The sequence below is a fragment of the Triticum dicoccoides genome, chromosome 6B (assembly GCF_002162155.2).
Source record: "Triticum dicoccoides isolate Atlit2015 ecotype Zavitan chromosome 6B, WEW_v2.0, whole genome shotgun sequence".
NCBI classification, from domain to species: Eukaryota; Viridiplantae; Streptophyta; class Magnoliopsida; order Poales; family Poaceae; genus Triticum; species Triticum dicoccoides.
This window is the reverse complement of record NC_041391.1, coordinates 605,136,641-605,144,999: the sequence shown is the minus strand read 5'-3', so window position 1 is coordinate 605,144,999 and position 8,359 is coordinate 605,136,641.

Genomic DNA, 8,359 nt, shown 5'->3' with positions numbered 1-8,359 from the left:
AGAGCACAAGCTCAACGATTGAGCTTTTGTCCCTTAGTTTGCAGGCTAAGAAAATCGTCGGAGGTCTTATACCTCTTGACGTGGGCACAAGCCTGAAATCCCAGTTTCATCCCTCGAAACATCTCATATGTTCCGTGACGTTTCGAAAACGTCTTTGGTGCCTCAACTCTAAACTGTTTAATTGAATTATCACGTAGTTATCAAAACGTGTATGTCCGATGTTCGTAACATCCACAAACGACGTTTGGGGTTCAGCACACTGAGCGGTGCATTAAGGACATAAGCTTTCTACTGTCCGCATAATCGCTACTGTCAACTTTCAACTATATTTTATCGAGGAACATATCTAAACAGTGGAACTAAAACGCGAGCTTACGACATAATTTGCAAAGATCTTTTGACTATGTTCAGGATAATTAAGTTCATCTTATGAACTCCCACTCAGATAGACATCCCTCTAGTCATCTAAGTGATTACATGATCCGAGTCAACTAGGTCGTGTCCGATCATCACGTGAGACGGACTGTCATCATCGGTGAACATCTTTATGTTGATTGTATCTACTATACGACTCATGCTCGACCTTTCGGTCTCTTGTGTTCCGAGGCCATGTCTGTACATGCTAGGCTCGTCAAGTTAACCTAAGTGTTTCGCGTGTGTAAATCTGGCTTACACCCGTTGTATGTGAACATAAGAATCTATCACACCCGATCATCACGTGGTGCTTCGAAACGACGAACTTTCGCAACGGTGCACAGTTAGGGGGAACACTTTCTTGAAATTTTAATGAGGGATCATCTTATTTACTACCGTCGTTCTAAGCAAATAAGATGTATAAACATGATAAACATCACATGCAATCAAATAGTGACATGATATGGCCAATATCATTTTGCTCCTTTTGATCTCCATCTTCGGGGCTCCATGATCATCATCGTCACCGGCATGACACCATGATCTCCATCATTGTGCCTCCATGAAGTTGTCTCGCCAACTCATTACTTCTACTACTATGGCTACCGGTTAGCAATAAAGTAAAGTAATTACATGGCGTTGTTCAATGACACGCAGGTCATACAATAAATAAAGACAACTCCTATGGCTCCTGCCGGTTGTCATACTCATCGACATGCAAGTCGTGATTCCTATTACAAGAACATGATCATTCTCATACATCACATATCATTCATCACATTCTTCTTGGCCATATCACATCACATAGCATACCCTGCAAAAACAAATTAGACGACCTCTAATTGTTGTTTGCATGTTTTACGTGGCTGCTATGGGTTTCTAGCAAGAACCTTTCTTACCTACACAAAAACCACAACGTGATATGCCAATTGCTATTTACCCTTCATAAGGACCCTTTTCATCGAATCCGTTTCGACTAAAGTGGGAGAGACTAGCACCCGCTAGCCACCTTATGCACCAAGTGCATGTCAGTCGGTGGAACCTGTCTCACGTAAGTGTACGTGTAAGGTCGGCCCGGGCCGCTTCATCCCACAATACCGCCGAATAAAGATTGGACTAGTAACGTAAGCATATTGAACAAGATCAACACCCACAACTACTTTGTGTTCTACTCGTGCAAAGAATCTATGCAATAGACCTAGCTCATGATGCCACTGTTGGGGAACGTAGCAGAAATTCAAAATTTTCTTACGTGTCACCAAGATCTATCTATGGAGAAACCAGCAACAAGGGGAAGGAGAGTGCATCTACATACCCTTGTAGATCGCTAAGCGGAAGCGTTCAAGAGAACAGGGTTGAAGGAGTCGTACTCGTCATGATCCAAATCACCGGAGATCCTAGTGCCGAACGAATGGCACCTCCGCGTTCAACACACGTACAGACCGGTGACGTCTCCCATGCCTTGATCCAGCAAGGAGAGAGGGAGAGGTTGAGGAAGACTCCATCCAGCATCAGCACAACAGTGTGGTGGTGATGGAGGAGCGTGGCAATCCTGCAAGGCTTCGCCAAGCACCGCGGGAGAGGAGGAGTACTTGGGAGAGGGGGAGGGCCGCGCCAGAACTTGGGTGCAGCTGCCCTCCCACCCCCACATATATATAGGGGCAAGGGAGAGGGGGGCCGGCCCCCTCATATCCAATCTGAGGAGGGGGCGGTGGCCAAGGGGGGGAGGAGTGCCTCCCAAGTCAAGTGGAGGCCCTCCCCATTAGGGTTTCCCCTCTCCCATACGCATGGGCCTTGGGGGGGCTGGTGCCCCTGGCCCATTAAGGCCAGGGCGCCCCCCCTACAGCCCATGCTGCTGTATTGGACGTGGTGGAACAATTTCCGGACCTCCGGACCCCTCCGGAATCCTCCGGAACCTTCTCGAAGCTTCCCGGTACAATACCGAAAAAACCCGAACTTTTTCCGGAACCCGAACAACAACTTTCCATATATAAATCTTTACCTACGGACCATTCCGGAACTCCTCGTGACGTCCGGGATCTCATCCGGGACTCTGAACAACATTCGGTAACCACATACAAACTTCCTTTATAACCCTAGCGTCATCGAACCTTAAGTGTGTAGACCCTACGGGTTCGGGAACCATGCAGACATGACCGAGACGTTCTTCGGTCAATAACCAACAGCGGGATATGGATACCCATCTTGGCTCCCACATGTTCCACGATGATCTCATCGGATGAACCACGATGTCAAGGACTCAATCGATCCCGTATACAATTCCCTTTGTCTAACGGTATTGTACTTGCCCGAGATTCGATCATCGGTATACCGATACCTTGTTCAATCTCGTTACCGGCAAGTCTCTTTACTCGTTCCGTAACACATCATCCCGTGATCAACCCCTTGGTCACATTGTGCACATTATGACGATGTCCTATCGAGTGGGCCCAAAGATACCTCTCCGTTTACACGGAGTGACAAATCCCAGTCTCGATTCGTGCCAACCCAACAGACACTTTCGGAGATACCTGTAGTGCACCTTTATAGCCACCCAGTTACGTTGTGACGTTTGGTACACCCAAAGCATTCCTACGGTATCCGGGAGTTGCACAATCTCATGGTCTAAGGAAAAGATACTTGACATTAGAAAAGTTTTAGCATACGAACTACACGATCTTTGTGCTAGGCTTAGGATTGGGTCTTGTCCATCACATCATTCTGCTAATGATGTGCTCCCGTTATTAACGACATCCAATGTCCATGGTCAGGAAACCGTAACCATCTATTGATCAACGAGCTAGTCAACTAGAGGCTTACTAGGGACATGGTGTTGTCTATGTACCCACACATGTATCTGAGTTTCCTATCAATACAATTATAGCATGGATAATAAACGATTATCATGAACAAGGAAATATAATGATAATAACTAATTTATTATTGCCTCTAGGGCATATTTCCAACATAAACTACACAGACGGGCGAATCAACCACGTCATGTTGATGTAAATTGAGCCGTAAAAACGACAGTTTGCACATATGTTCGTCAAGCATCATGGCACGGTCAGATGCTAGCGCATGATAATGGTAGCGCGAGCCATACATCCATGACACGACCCCCGCTCTTGTAGTGAACAATTGTCCTGTGTAAACAATATTGTAGACCAAGGCAAAAATAAACTATTCTTGGACAAAAATAATATGTGCTAATAAGATAATTTAAATGGATATCACCTGATTTGTTCCGGCGCTATGGTAAGGTCCAGTATGCAGGGGCGGCTCAACAAAAACTGACCGGCAACTCAATACAGCCCTGGCGGCTCAACGCAGCAGGAACGGCTCATCGCGGCCCCGACAGCTCAACATACAGCAGGGGCCAACGGAGGTGAAAGCAGCTTTGGAAACATGGTGGTTCAAAAGCAAGGGAAGACCACGGAGGTGGGTGGCTCAGGCTCAACGCGGACGCGAGGTGAGGCGGCTCAGGGAAGCCCCCAGTGAGGTGGAGCACGACAACTTGGCCAAGGTGGCAAGGCTGCGGGACGACATCGTCCGGCGGTTCAGCAGTGGCGGCTTAATGCAGGTAGCAGCATAGGCGAGCCGCATGACTGTGCGTTGGAGATTAAAACCTGTTGACTTGCCAGTTCAATCCAGTGTGATAATCCTTTGCCCAAAACATCTACATTCACACAAACTGCTTTAACAAATATTATCTCTCCTCTGGATCGGTTACCTCCTCAAAATCCGAGCTCTTACCATGGGCAGTACTCAAGTATTTGATGGATCACTTTATGCGAACCGCAGCAACGGAGTAGTATTGCTGTAGTAATATTGCCTTCATGATAATAGTAGCATAATCAAAGTAGTACTACTTTGAACCATAGTAGCAGATCACTTTATGAAACCACCTCGGGGTTTGACCCTTGCCTACACGGGCTTGGTGATCGATCTGACACAGCGCCCAGTGTTTGTAGCACAATTTCTATCGGCCTCGGCGACAAACGACTACAGTAAAAATTGTTCATCTATTCAGATTCGATGGCGCGGGCGCGGCAGTAGCACATCACGCTGGCGAGGTGCGGCTCAATAGGTGAGTAATTCGGGTCCGGTTTGACCATAGGTAGCCACAGAGTGCAGCCATGGCGGCTCAGAGGTGCCAGCGTGCAACAGAGGCGGGGATGAGGCAGCGGTTTAGCCACGGGTCAGGTGGAACACAAAAGACGGCTCAAAAGTAAAGACCAAGGCAGAGACCAAGTCCTACTTCCTCCGATGGATCCTTTTCCTTTTGGCATCAAATTGTAAGCCATCTCAGAATTCATGTATGTACTAGTAGCTTTCCAAGTAGTAATGAATACTAGTACTCCCTCCGTCTAGGTGTGTCATCTTACGAAAACCAAATAATCCCAAAACACTTAGGTGTGGTGCATTAACTTCTACCTTATTTTCTGTTTCTTCACATATCAACCAATATGAGATGAGGGATGTGCATGTTTTTACTGACTTGAGACTACCAAACGCGACATGCAGTGGCTAGTTCATTGCATGCAATGCTACTAATTAGCAAATAAACATTAAGGTCTCTCGTTTTCCCCTCCTCCTTGGTCACGGTGCACAAACTAAGATGACTTACTCACCTAGATGGAGGGAGTACGCCATTTGGTTGGTTTGACCTTTCGTTGGTTTTTCTTCACAAGTAAATCAGCGGCAATAGCAGATGCCTTTTTCTTCTCGGGAACTCGGTCCTGCTCTCCCATGGAAAATAGAAATGATGAGACACCTTCGGTTTCGCCTGCCGCTGCCCTGTGCAATTTTCTCAGGACTTGTAGTGCCGTAGGAAAATTTTCTTTTGTCTCGGTCTCGGCAAATCTTCATGGTGCGTGCGGCGGCCGCATAGTATGCAACCCTAATTTTTCTTTTTAACTTGAATCTCACGGATCGTAAAATCTGAACCGATGAACTCAAAACTGATGCAGATCCTTCTGAGCTGTATTTTTTATCCAAATTTCTTGATCCCTGGGAGAGATCCCTCCAAGAACTCAACACCAGTGCGCAGGCCCCACGGTAGGCGCCAACTGTCGTAGAATTGTCACGACAGATGTCCTAGTGTGAGGACTTAGTCATGAGGCCAACGCATCCATGTGGTAGCTTGAGAGGGGTTGAGTGGGATGAGAGACGCGAGGTTTTACCCAGGTTCGGCCCCTCACGGTGGAGGTAAAAGCCTACATCCTGCTTCATTGATATTGATGATGATGATCATGATTACAGAGGTGCTCTATTTCGAGAGCTCTTGACTTGTCTGTCTATCTCGCCTTGTCAAACTTGTCCCTCTTGGGGTGCCTTGCCCCTCCTTATATAAGTTGAAGGGGCGGCTTACATGACTAGTCCTAGTAGGATTAGGATTACTCTTTTACAAGTGGAGTCCTAGTCTTGCTTCCTTTGTAAGGGAATATTCCTTATGCTTTCCTCTTAAGCCGGCCCACCATAACATGAGCCGGGCATCTGGACCTTGAGTCTTCTGGGCCTCCGGGTCTTGTTGCTCTTCTAACCCGCCTGCCGGGTCACCAATAGGTCACCTGGCTCGGCCGGTTATTAGTGAGTGGAGAGATCCAGGCGGGTCACTTAGTGAGTCGCCAAGTCAGGGTGGGTCACCAGTGAGTCGCCAAGTTTGGCCGGGTCACACTTCTGGTTGGGTCATACTATGGGGTATATCCCCGACAATAATTATCCATCTTTTTATCCCACGCCTTCTTCCTCCTCAGCCTTTCTGCCATTCGAGCTCCAGCGCCCAAGTTCCAATCTTTTCCACCGCCACCAAATACTCCAAGCCATGTCCGGATCTGGAGCGCAGGGCAAGTGGATGGCTTCCTCTGTTATAGAGGAGAACATCAAGGAGCTCCGGGAAGTTGGGTACTTGGCCACGGACATAGTCCACCGGCTCCCTACCAAGAAGCAGATTATTCCCACCCCGGAGCCTAATGAGAGGGTAGTGTTCATTCCCCATTTCCTCCGCGGACTAGGGTTTCCCCTCCATCCTTTCGCCTGCGGTCTCATATTTTACTATGGGCTAGATTTCCACGATCTAGCCCCAAATTCCTTCCTCACCATTTCAGCGTTTATCATCGTGTGCGAAGCATTCCTCCGCATCCCTCCCCACTTCAGCCTATGGCTCAAGGTCTTCAATGTGAAGCCGAAGGTAGTTGAAAGTCAGCACACGGAGTGTGGTGGTGCCATGGTGAGAGAACTTCCCAACGTCACCTGGCCAAAGGGGACCTTTGTGGAGACTGTCAAGGGATGGCAGCAGGGGTGGTTCTATATCACGGAAACCCGTGATACCACATGGGACGCCTCTCTCGAGTTCAAATCCGTACCTCCAATGCGGCTTACCTCATGGATCAACAAGGGCCTGGATTGGGCGTCGCCCGACGAGGTGACGACACTGAAGAGTCGCATCAAGGGTGTGATAAACAAGAATACCAGTCTTGCCAGCGTGATCCAGGTGGTGCTCTTTCGCCGGATTCTCCCCTGCCAACAACAGACTCAGTATATGTGGGAATTCGACCCAACCGGTCCTCGAACCCTGCAGCGGTTCTTCGGCACGACGCACAAAGACATATGGAAGCTCCTTTTCGAGGCCCAGAAGTCTTGGCCGGAAACAGCCGAGGATCGCGGCCTTGGCTGCGCTCATCTGGCCACTCCCGTAAGTTTTATGATAACTTTTAGTTTGCAAATCCAAGGAGTATATTGAGCTTTCCATTACTCCCACATGGCTGGACAAAGAAGGCGGAGCGGATCCAATGTCCGGCTCCACTGCCCGAAGACTCAGCCATCCCTTTTCTGACAAAGATGCTGGTTCCGGCTCCGTACCAGGCGTCGGAGAAAAAAGCCAAGAAGAAGAGTGAGGAGACCAGAAGTGGCCTCCGCCGCAAAGGTGCTTCGGGCGTTGTGTCTGAAGACACCGAGGCCCTCTCCTCTCCTGACGAAGATGAAGAGGAGGAAGAGAGCAGTCCCCCCTTGAAGGGGGGAAGGAAGAAAAGGGCGGCTTCCGCGGATCTAGAGGCGGAGGCGTCCAAGAAGGGGAAACTCTCCCTTTCGGATGATTTCGAAATGGACGTCGATGCCACCCCCGAGTGGCACCCCAGGCCGAAGCCCCTGGCCGGATCGTAAGTATCCAAAGACACCATTCATATATCCGGTTTCATGCCTTGTGGTTCTAACATGTTGAATTGCGCATTACAGCCCGACTCGCGATCTCCCCCCAATGATCATCGTCATCTGGGAACTCGCTAGGGCCGAACATGATGGAGAGCGAGTCGGCTCCGCAGGTCTCTCCACCCACCGCTATGGACAACACCAAAGTGTTGTCTCGAAGAACCTCTCTAGGTCATGGGGAGGTGCGGGAGGCCGTGAAGGTGGCGACGGAGGGTAATATCTTTGTTGCTGAAGAGAGGGGGAAATCGACCCCCACGGAGACCGGCGATGGGGGCCATGCTCAATTCGGCCCCCAAACAAATATTGTTCTGGAGACCCGTGCGGCTCCGAAATCGGGCCAGCAACCTCCTTCAAGAGAAGGGGGCGCGCCATCTTCATCGGCGTCCTCTATCGACCCGGAGGCGCTGGACACTCTGGTGGAAGCGCTTCAGAGCACTTCCATTGTGGAGGAACACCGTACCCTTATGGGTACGGTGGTTGAAAAGGTTTAGTCCGCTAAGAACGGATTGAACAAAGCCTATACCAGCCTTTTAACATGCTTTGAGGTATGTGACGTAATATATTATTGGTTGTTTGCAAAAGGAATGACTGTGTATAGATAGTAGCCCCTGAGACTCTGTTCGGCGTTGGCGAAGAAAGGCCGAACAGAGGATCGAATAATGCTCGGCAGGAGCTAACATATATGTTCCTTTTGATGAACAGGCTTCTATGCGAGCGGCAACCTCGCATGCCGCCA